The sequence below is a fragment of the Myxocyprinus asiaticus genome, chromosome 8 (assembly GCF_019703515.2).
Source record: "Myxocyprinus asiaticus isolate MX2 ecotype Aquarium Trade chromosome 8, UBuf_Myxa_2, whole genome shotgun sequence".
Classification (NCBI taxonomy): domain Eukaryota; kingdom Metazoa; phylum Chordata; class Actinopteri; order Cypriniformes; family Catostomidae; genus Myxocyprinus; species Myxocyprinus asiaticus.
This window is the reverse complement of record NC_059351.1, coordinates 50,083,431-50,094,902: the sequence shown is the minus strand read 5'-3', so window position 1 is coordinate 50,094,902 and position 11,472 is coordinate 50,083,431. Positions and strand designations below refer to the sequence as shown.

Sequence of the window (11,472 nt, the reverse complement as noted above, 5' to 3'; positions counted from 1 at the left end):
CCCACGTCCCCGGATGAAGTATGTCCAAAATCTATTAATACTACTTGCATGCATACCTAAAAGAACATACTGTATACCTACAGAGAAGTGCGTCCTTCATCAAGTACAGTAAATGCTCTGACAGTACACGGTTTCTATAGAATTTTAAAAACATTTTTTAAAATATGTTTTTGATGGGTAAAATCTAAAAAGACAATTTAAATGACACTTTCATTACTTAAGTAGTTTTCATAAACTAAAACAAACAAACAAACAAACAAACTCTGAAAGGACTGGCAACCCGCTCAGTCATTGACAGCAAAACCCTGTGCGTTGCCCTCCTCTGTGATGGAGTGGGACTACGTCTCCTGTAATTCTGACAGATTAATATACAGCATATATACATCTGAATATATAAATCTCTAAAAATATTTTAAATATCATGTGGCTGTATTAGACTGCACGATCTAACTAAAAAAACACACAGGCGTGTAAATCTAACCGGAACTGATAATGGCGCCTAGAAGTTTCATTACGGCACTGTTTACCGTTGCACACGCTCCGGGATCAGCTGTGATCAAAACTGCCTGGTTTCTTAGCGATTAAACATTTTTTTTGGTTTGTTAACAGTGACAGATAGGGTCAATTATATTGCGTTGAACTGTACACGAAAGCAGAGACGTTAGCAAAAGTAGCCGTTATGCTGACATGTTTATTATGATTGAGAGGTCAGTTCACTAAGCAACAAGTGTAAAATCTTTCCGTGGCCGGGAGAGCTGCCACGGAGAGCTGCCACCGCCGCAGGCAGCTCTCACTCGGCCTGCCACCGTCACACAAGGATGAATTCGGCTACTTAACCTCTCATCGCCCCGTCTCTGTTATTTGCGTCTCTCTAAGCCATGTTATATCAATTCAAGATGTTTCTGAATGTGGAAAAAAATACGTGAAAAAATAATTAGGAAGAGCAATCAAACTTCATTTTAAAATGCTCCAGCATATGATTTACTGGTATATTATATTAATTACATAGAATGAAACTTGCAGTGTTATTAACACACAATGTATACACTGTTCTCCAGGCTTCGCGTCAATTCAAATCTCCAGACACAAAAAGACCAAAAATATGGAGGATATGTGATGTATTTATCATATTTCTAATATATTTGTGTGGGGGGTTTCATTGGGGGTTAATATCCTATTGACAATGCCCTGTCTGGTGCATTTTAAGTATTATTCAAACTTACACTGAAACCACTATTCAAAGTTCAGCTGCCTCTGCGTCATGCGCACACTTTTTTAAGAACGCGCAAGGCCCAAGCTCCTGATTTTGCATTAGATCTAGTGTGAGAGATACCTGTGGTGTTGACGGATCGAGTGTGAGAGCTGCGTTTTGCGTTGACGGATCAAGTGTGAGAACTGCGTTTTGCGTTGACGGATCGAGAGTGAGAGCTGCATTTTGCGTTGACGGATCAAGGGTGAGAGCTGCATTTTGCGTTGACAGATCGAGAGTGAGAGCTGCGTTTTGCGTTGACGGATCAAGTCTGAGAGCTGTGTTTTGCGTTGACGGATCGAGTCTGAGAGCTGCGTTTTACGTTGATGGATCGAGTGTGAGAGTTGCATTGACGGATCGAGTCTGAGAGCTGCGTTTTGCGTTGACTGATCGAGTGTGAGAGTTGTGTTGACGGATCGAGTCTGAGAGCTGCATGTTGCGTTGACGGATCGAGTGTGAGAGCTGCATTTTGCGTTGATGGAGATCTGCTCTGGTCTCCTGGCCATCCACCTGTTCTGCTCTGGTCTCCTTGGTCTCCTGGCCATCTGCCTGATCTGCTCTGGTCTCCTTGGTCTCCTGGCCGTCCACCTGATCTGCTCTGGTCTCCTGGCCGTTTGCCTGATCTGCTCTAGTCTCCTTGGTCTCCTGGCCATCCGCCTGATCGGTCTCCTTGGTCTTCGTCTGCCTGATCTGCTCTGGTCTCCTTGGTCTCCTGGCCATCCGCCTGATCGGTCTCCTTGGTCTTCGTCTGCCTGATCTGCTCTGGTCTCCTGGCCGTCCGCCTGATCTGCTCTGGTCTCCTTGGTCTCCTGGTCGTCCGCCTGATCTGCTCTGGTCTCCTTGGTCTCCTGGCCATCTGCCTGATCTGTCTCCTTGTTCTCCTGGCTGTCCGCCCGATCTGCTCTGGCCTCCTGGTCTCCTGACCGTCAACCTGGTCCACCCTGGCCTGTTTGGTCTCCTGGTCCACGTCGGTCTTCGGACTCCCTGTCCACTCTACCTTGGCCGCCTGGTCCGTCTTGCCCTTCCAGAGGTCTCTCTGGGTTCACTGGTGGCCTTCAGCCCCTCTTGTTTCCCCTGTGCTTTCCTGGACTGCCGATTCCATAATGTCCTGGTCCTTCCGTTTAATATATATATATATACATTTATTTTTTAAAATTTTTTTTGGTGTTATGTTTTGGAGCTCCAGGAGTCGCTCCTTATAGGGGGGGCTATGTCACAACTGGGACTTTGCCCTAGCGGCCACCAGAGGTCACTAGGTGTTTAAGAGACTTTTAGTTTGATGTTTTGTTTACCTTCTTGTGTCTCTGTTCCTGGTTCCTGCCCTGATTAATCCCAGCTGTTTCTCGTTTACCTTGTTTGCGCCAGTGTATTTAATGTCCTTTTGTTTGCTTGTGTCTTTGTCAGTTGTGGTTTTCTGTTATCCCCATGGATGCGACGTTTGTTCAGTTCCTGAGTTTTAGTTTTGTTTTATTCCTGTGTTTTCCAAGTTTTGTATCTGGACTCGTTTTCTTATTAAAGTAAAGCTGCACTTAGATCCTGCTCTCTTGTCTCTTCCTGCATTTGTTACAGTTACTGATATGACTGGAGTCTTCATTTTAATGTGTGCTCATGATTTCCCATATATGTTTCAAAATTACAATTAATGTCTTAAGGAGTACAGCCTTTTTAATGAGAAAAATGTACTTTGTGCATCTTTAAGGCTGGTGCAGTTAACATTTTTGTTGTTTTTCTCTCTACTGTTGCTGTACCTGTGCTTGCATTTAAATTTGTCATATGGCTTCAGTATGTACAGTACAAGTAGCCTATGTACTGGAATGAGTCATATGAAGCTGCTTTTCAATAGAGTATTTAGTGTGTAAATAGGCGCTTCAGTGTGATATTTGAGGTTGCCTGCTGCAGCACGTATTGATAATAATAATAATTAATTAATAATTCCTTACATTTATATAGCGCTTTTCTAGGCACTCAGAGTGCTTTACATAGTGTAGGGGAACTCTCCTCAACCACCACCAGTGTGCAGCATCCACCTGGATGATGTGACGGCAGCCATAGTGCGCCAATACGCTCCCCACACACCAGCTATTGGTGCAGAGAGAGTAGAGTGATACAGCCAATTAATGGATGGGGATTATTAGGAGGCCATGATTGAGAAGGGCCTATGGGGGAAATTTGGCCAGTACACCGGGGTTACACCCCTACTCTTTAAGAGAAGTGTCCTGGGATTTGTAATGATTTTTAATATTGTCAGGAATTAATAAAAATTTTCAAATCAAATCAAAGTCTTGGGTGCAGTTCCGAGCAACATAGCAGACATGACAGTGATGAGACATATACCAATTTACAATACACATCAGATTTACACAACACAATTTACATATATAATATACACATAGTTACACACAACACAATATACAAATAATAATATACAATGTACAGTATACAATACACACAATATAGAATACACAGTATACAATAAAAATAGTATATATGAAATATACAGTAGGTTGTATTGTGCTGTATTGACATTCAGGCTATCGGTTGATAGTCAATTGCCAGTGTGTTGTTAAGAGAGAATATAATTTATGACAGTCCAGTGTGAGATTAACAAAGTGCAGTGCTGATGTATTTTGATCGTGAGAGATCAAGATTTCAAAAATCTGATTGCTTGGGGGAAGAAGCTGTCATGAAGTCGGCTGGTGCGGGTCCTGATGTTGCGATACCGTCTGCCTGATGGTAGCAGTGAGAGCAGCCCATGGCTCGGGTGGCTGGAGTCTCTTATGATTCTCCGAGCTTTTTTCACAAACCACCTGGTATATATGTCCTGGAGGGAGGGAAGCTCACCTCCGATGATGTGTCTGGCAGTTCGCACCACCCTTTGCAGGGCTTTGCAGTTGAGGGCAGTGCTGTTGCCGTACCAGGCAGTGATGCAGCCAGTCAGGATGCTCTTTACAGTGCTGGTGTATAACCATGTGAGGATGTGGTGGTTCATTCCAAACTTCCTCAGCTGTCTCAGGAAGAAGAGGCACTGGTGAGCCTTCTTCACAACGGCCTCAGTGTGGACAGACCATGTGAGTTCCCCTGTGATATGGACACAGAGGAACTTGAATCTGCTGACTCTCTCCACTGGTGCTCCATTGATGGTGATGGGGCTGTGTTCACTGTCTTTTCTCCTGAAGTCCACCACAAGCTCCTTGGTCTTACTGACGTTGAGGGAGAGGTTGTGCTCCTGACGCCAGCATGTCAGAGTGTGCACCTCCTCTCTGTAGGCTGTTTCATCATTGTCAGTGATCAGACATACCACCGTCGTATCATCAGAAAACTTAATGATGACATTGGAGCTATGTGTTGCCACACAGTCATGTGTGTACAGGGAATACAGGAGTGGGCTGAGAACACAGCCCTGTGGGGCTCCAGTGTTGGGGGTCAGTGATGAGGAGATGTTGCTGCCCATTCTAACCACCTGGCATCTGCTTGACAGGAAGTCCGGGATCCAGCTGCACAGCGAGCTGTTTAAGCCCAGAGTCCGGAGATTCTCATCAAACTTGGAGGGCACTATGGTGTTGAATGCAGAGCTGTAGCCTACAAACAGCATTCTCACATATGTGTTCCTTTTTTCCAGGTGGGAGAGAGCAGTGTGTAGTGTAGATGCAATGGCATCATCAGTGGAGCGGTTGTTGCGGTATGCAAACTGCAGTGAGTCCAGTGAGGCAGACAGCACGGAGCAGATGTAATCTCTGATTATTCTCTCAAAGCATTTGCTGATGATGGGGGTTAGAGCAACAGGACACCAGTCATTTAAGCTAGTGATTTTGGATTGCTTTGGTACAGGCACAATGGTGGACGTTTTAAAGCATGTGGGGACAACAGACAAGGAGAGGGAAAGGTTGAAAATGTCCGTAAAAACACCAGCCAACTGCTCAGCATGCTCTGATGACATGGCACGGAATGCCGTCTGGACCTGCGGTTTTACGGCTATTCACCCGTCGGAAGGATCGGGTTACATCCGCTACAGATAGTAAACTAACCTCTGTAGCTTCGGCTGCGAGAGTATGTATTGGAATGAGTCATATGAAGCTGCTTTTCAGTAGAATATTTAGTGTGTAAATAGGTGCTTCAGTGTGATATTTGAGGATGCCTGCTGCAGCACGTATTGATATTGTCAGGAATTAATAAAAATTTTGGGACTTGATTTGATGCTGTCACGTGATGAACTTGCCATACCTTGGCTTTTGGTGAATTGATGCCACTGAATAGTATAAACAAATAGCATAAAATATCTAATAATTATGTTGTCTTGACTCAAACTTTGTTTAGGGTTTTTCCAAAATCCCGAAACCAAGATAAAAAATTAACAATTGTACTCCTCCAACAGCTTTCAAGTTAAATGCACCAAACTCAGCACACACTTTCAGACTGTTCTAACTTCGTGTGCTATATCTTTTCTAACTGATCGGACTTATGGTTTTCCCATATCGGGTGATCAGAAATCCCCAGAATCCCATTGACATCAACGGAATGTTCAGAAGAGCCAAGACTATTCAAACTCCACTGTCAGACAATTTAAATGTAAACAATTTCTCTTTTGCTTTTTCGTGTGTCCATCTGTCCGTCCACCCATCCATCCATCAATCTGATGGTTTAATATAATATCTATCTAGCTGGCTGTTTGTCTTGCTATAATGTCTGTATAACCATCAAACTTATGTCAAGCCAACATCAAAGTTTTTCTTGACAAACTTTACCTATCTAGTTAAAATTGATATTTACAGTCATTTTAAGTATGAAAGTCTCTTAGACTCAAAAATAGCATAAAATAAATGTATCAAATCTCTATATTGCAAATTAATAGGCATTTTCTAGTTAAAAAAGTAATTTAAAAAATCAAATCCAGAAAGTTTTTATTAAAATTCAGTTTGATGTCCTACAGGGAATAATTTGGGAATAATTCCAGTTATTTTGGGAACTGTGTGCTATAAAAGATCTATTTTTTGTTTAGTGGTAGAATCCAATAATAATAATAAAAAAAAAATTCCCATTAGGGTCCAATCGGATTGGTTCCAAATTATAATAGAAATTCCAATAGAAATCCTTTAGATTATTTACTAGGGTTTGGGCTGCTTTCAACGCATATAGATTTCACTATAATATGTTTTCCCAGTTGGTACATTAATGCACTTTTCTTCTTTTTACTTTTCAGGAATGTGAAGTGCCAAAGGTAAATTCACTTATTGATGGTGTGTGCTTGGAATCACATCAGCTGTTATATTTACTGTGGTTAATATATTTTTCATGTTTTTGTAAAACAATTACAATAAATGTGGAGAAAACAGAATATGTAATTGTATTCTTTTCTGTTTCCAGGTGCCAGAAAAACAGGGCATTCTGTTATTTCTGTTCGTCAGTGCAAAAACTTCCCATGTTTCATGTTCATTTGGGCTAATGCATAGTTACTTTAATCAATAGCATGCTCTTCTCATAATTTTTTTAAAGATTTTAAAAAGAGGAAAAAATACTGTGTGTGTTCAGTATGGGTACTTTAGGTCACTAATATAAGTGCAAGCGCTTCAAACAGTTGCTAAGAGTGTTGGGTGTAGTTCACAAAAAAAAGAAAAAAAAAAAGAGAAAAAAAAAAGAGGGTTATTTATTCACCCTTACGATGTTCCAAGCTTGCATTAATTTCTACAATTACACACAAAAGGAGATGCTGGGCAGAAAGTTAGCCTCAGTCACCATTCACTTTCATTGTATTGAAAAAAAAAAGATGCAATGAAAGTGAACAGATACAAATTTTTTTATTGCACAGTATTTAGTACAGTCATACTGCTTAGCTCTAGTCTGGTATTTGGGAAATGGAGTGAAAGTTTACACAGTCTGCTGTAGTGAGCAGCTGTGTGATGGAAATAAAATGTGGCTCCAATGAGGAATGCAGAAAAACTGGCAAGAAAGAGTGAGGGTAATAATTTGGTTCAGATTTAAATATTCAATGGGTAACGTGAGATGTGACGTGATCGAATCTAAAATAAAACAGATCGGATGACCTTTTAAAAGACTGCCAGTTGGCTTTTGTGTTTAGGAAAGCTTTAAATGGAAACAGTTTGGAGAATTGTGTGTGGAATGGGTCCATGTTTACTATCAATCTACAGTGCATCCAGAAAGTATTCACAGCACTTAACTTTTTCCACCTTTTGCTATGTTACAGCCTTATTCCAAAATGGATTAAATTCATTATTTTCCTCAATTCTACAAACAATACCCCATAATGACAACAAGAAAGAAGCTTGGCACACCTATTTTTGGGCAGTTTCTCCCATTCTTCTTTGCAGGACCTCTCAAGCTCCATCAAGTTGGATGGGGAGCGTCGGTGCACAGCCATTTTCAGATCTCTCCAGAGATGTTCAATCGGGTTTAAGTCTGGGCTCTGGCTGGGCCACTCAAGGACATTCACAGAGTTGTCCCGGAGCCACGCCTTTGTTATCCTGGCTGTGTGCTTAGGGTCGTTATCCTGTTGGAAGATGAACCTTCGCCCCAGTCTGAGGTCCGGAGCAGGTTTTCATCAAGGATGTCTCTGTACATTGCTGCATTCATCTTTCCCTCGATCCTGACTAGTCTCCCAGTTCCTGCCGCTGAAAAACATCCCCACAGCATGATGCTGCCACCACCATGCTTCACTGTAGGGATGGTATTGGCCAGGTGATGAGCGGTGCCTGGTTTCCTCCAGACATGACACTTGCCATTCAGGCCAAAGAGTTCAATCTTTGTTTCTCATGGTCTGAGAGTCCTTCAGGTGTCTTTTGGCAAACTCCAGGCGGGCTGTCATGTGCCTTTTACTGAGGAGTGGCTTCCGTCTGGCCACTCTACCATACAGGCCTGATTGGTGGAGTGCTGCAGAGATGGTTGTTCTTCTGGAAGTTTCTCCTCTCTCCACAGAGAAATGCTGGTGCTCTGTCAGAGTGACCATCGGGTTCTTGGTCACCTCCCTGACTAAGGCCCTTCTCCCCCGATTGCTCAGTTTGGCCGGGCGGCCAGCTCTAGGAAGAGTCCTGGTGGTTCCAAACTTCTTCCATTTACGGATGATGGAGGCCACTGTGCTCATTGGGACCTTCAATGCTGCAGACATTTTTCTGTACCCTTCCCCAGATCTGTACCTCGATACAATCCTGTCTTGGAGGTCTACAGACAATTCCTTGGACTTCATGGCTTGGTTTGTGCTCTGACATGAACTGTTAACTGTGGGACCTTATATAGACAGGTGTGTGCCTTTCCAAATCATGTCCAATCAACTGAATTTACCACAGGTGGACTCCAATCAAGTTGTAGAAACATCTCAAAGATGATCAGTGGAAACAGGATGCACCTGAGCTCAATTTTGAGTGTCATGGCAAAGGCTGTGAATACTGATGTACATGTGATTTTTCATTTTTTATTTTTTATAAATTTGCAAAGATTTCAAACAAACTTCTTTCACGTTGTCATTATGGGGTATTGTTTGTAGAATTTTGAGGAAAATAATGAATTTAATCCATTTTGGAATAAGGCTGTAAAATGTGGGAAAAGTGAAGCGCTGTGAATACTTTCCGGATGCACTGTATCAAGGAATTCTCCCTAAAAGGGAAAAACATTTGTGTAACCATTTCTAGTTTTGCAATGACACTTGATTTTGTTGATTTTCTAGATAAATTTAGCTAATCAGGACATTCTTGGGGTTGGTGTTGACCATGTGACAACTTTTTGTTAACAAAAGTGTAAAACACTGTGGCACTATCAAAAACATTGCTCTTTTTTGAGCATTCCAACCCACCCAACTCATCATCATTAGCTCAACCAATGTTGTGAGTTTGGGACGGGACTATCTGTTTTTCGACCAATGGCAGTTGGGGGAGTGTCTGGGAAAACTGATTGAAAACAGTTTTTATTCCTTTCGGTGACACTAGCGGTGCAGAAATCAGTCCCAAATTGCAGCCCCAAATTACTGAATTTGCTGAGGCTTTTCTGAAAGCTGAAAAAAAAAAAATACTGTTAAAATACTTTCTCCTATCCCAGTTTAATATAGAGAGACTACTATAAGTAAGCCATTCATAGGTTAATTTTCTCGAAAACTGTAAGCACTGTCTTTCTGTGGTGCTTTGAAAATGTATCTGTTTTGATTGACCCGCTTAGACCCGCTATCTCTTTGTTTGACCAACGGTAGACAGGGGGCGTATTCACAAAACTTTTCTGAAAACAATGTTTATTTTTGAAATTGTTGCTAGTTGCGCACAAATGACATACTTGAGCTTTAAAAATTGCAATGTAATTTTGTGCCATTTTTTGTGTTATGTGGTCTTGCGAAAGTTTAGACAAGGATTTTGAAAGTAAACGCAATAGGATCCCCCTTGAGCGTCAATATGGGACAATAGGCATTCCTTTTGGGACGTCGTAATTTTGGCCGAAATATGGGACGTCCCAGCTAAAATGGGACAGTTGCCAACCCTGTGGAGATGATAGAAATGGCAGCTGTGCAGTTGGAGATGTCTTGACTGCGTCAAGCTTTTCAAGCGTTTGCTTTGCCGCTGTCACACATTGAGTTATCTGATTACCTTAGATTCATGGTTTATGTGGAAAAATTGCAGAAATTATCAACATTGCAAGCTGCTGCAAATAATGCGGAGAGTTGTTGAATTTGCATTCATTCTTGCGATTCTGAGAAACGACACACTTCAATCTGATTTGTCCGTATTTATTTATGTATTTTTCTGTATTCAGAGGCAAAACAAAATGTATGATGTCTTCAGGCTGCATCATAAAACATCCTGGCATACACAGCACTGGAATGGGCATGGTGGTAAGCAAAAACAAGACCTTAAATATCACCAATAAATGCTTGCACAGATCTCATCGTTTATACCAAGTTTGCTAAAAATTAACACTGGAAGATGCTTTTTGATTGTCAAGTTAATGCAGTGTTGTTTGTGACCAATAGGGGGCCATATGTGATTTCTGTGAAGCCTGGTGTGCCATGGGAGGAAATGCTTGAGTACTCATGCCTGCTTGTACCCCCTCTGTGATGTAGACTGCATTGAATGCGACCGCAATGTTTGGGAAAACCAAAGGCCTCAGTCATGTCTATGATGTATGACTATTGTTGTACAATTGACTAAATTATCTGCTTTAATATTGTTAAAGACAGCAACAAAATCCAATATTTCATGTAATCTCTCAATTAATATCAGTTCATTTAATAATAATAAGCAAAATTCTGTTTGCAATTGTTTTAGATGATGTATCTTACCAAAAAATATTACATGACATCTACATTAAAATTTAATGTGAACTATCCATATTAGGTTTATCAAAATATGATTTGGCCTAGTGCCATTTTTTAATCTGAAATATATTACTATTGTATATATAATAACATTAATAAGTAAGTAAGTAATAAGTAATTGTTTGTGTTTGTTCAAATTGTGCAGCCCTCCATTCAACTACTAGTTTTGGATTTGAATGAAGCAGTCAGGTATCTGGTTCATCCGAGTATCTTTTCCTTGATGTTCTTGCATTTCAAACACATAAATTCGGTCGCCAGAGTGGCACAGATGAAGATGGATATGGTGCATCTGCATATAGCAGCTATTGGAAAAATGTAGAATATGGAGGAGGAGACCAAGAGGAGGATGACATTGATGATAATGATGAGGAGGAGGAGGAAGACGATGCTGGAGTTGAGGACTCACTCTCAAACCTGAACTTGGGAGCGAGCTGTGGAAAGACCCAGCAAATATATATAAATTATTTTAGATGCTATTCAGCGCAGATATTGTACCAGATTAAAAAATAAATAATTAAATGATGTTTTCTGCCCAGTCTCTTAAATGTAGGTAGTATTGGTGAGAACGTGTAGGTAATAAAAATTCAATTTCTGGCATTGTCATCTTTTTGGATTTCAGATATATCTAAAGAAATGTTTTTAAAAGTCAGTTGTTTCTGTCTGGTTTTTCTTCTGCACCAGTTTATTATAGAAATTCCGATGTCTGTCAAACAACCCAACAAAGAATCAACAACACACTCCATAAAAATATTGTTCTTTAATTTGTCCACAACATCTCTCACAAATATGCGCACTATGCGTATTAAACAGGAACATAAATTGACTGTTCAATGTGTTTAATTTGAACACAAGCAATGCTTTAAATAATGAGGATGAATAGAGATGCAACTTTGAGCTGAAAGTAACTATATGTAAATGC

The 11,472-nt window shown here is 40.9% G+C and overlaps 1 long non-coding RNA gene across 1 annotated transcript; it reads left to right on the top strand.

The window, feature by feature from the left end:
- Window positions 1–8,770: 8,770 nt before the first annotated feature.
- On the top strand, window positions 8,771–11,187 carry LOC127445521 (uncharacterized). Its single transcript, XR_007898011.1, has 3 exons — window positions 8,771–10,070; window positions 10,209–10,358; window positions 10,699–11,187. It is a non-coding gene; the product is annotated as an uncharacterized LOC127445521 (long non-coding RNA).
- Window positions 11,188–11,472: the final 285 nt, after the last annotated feature.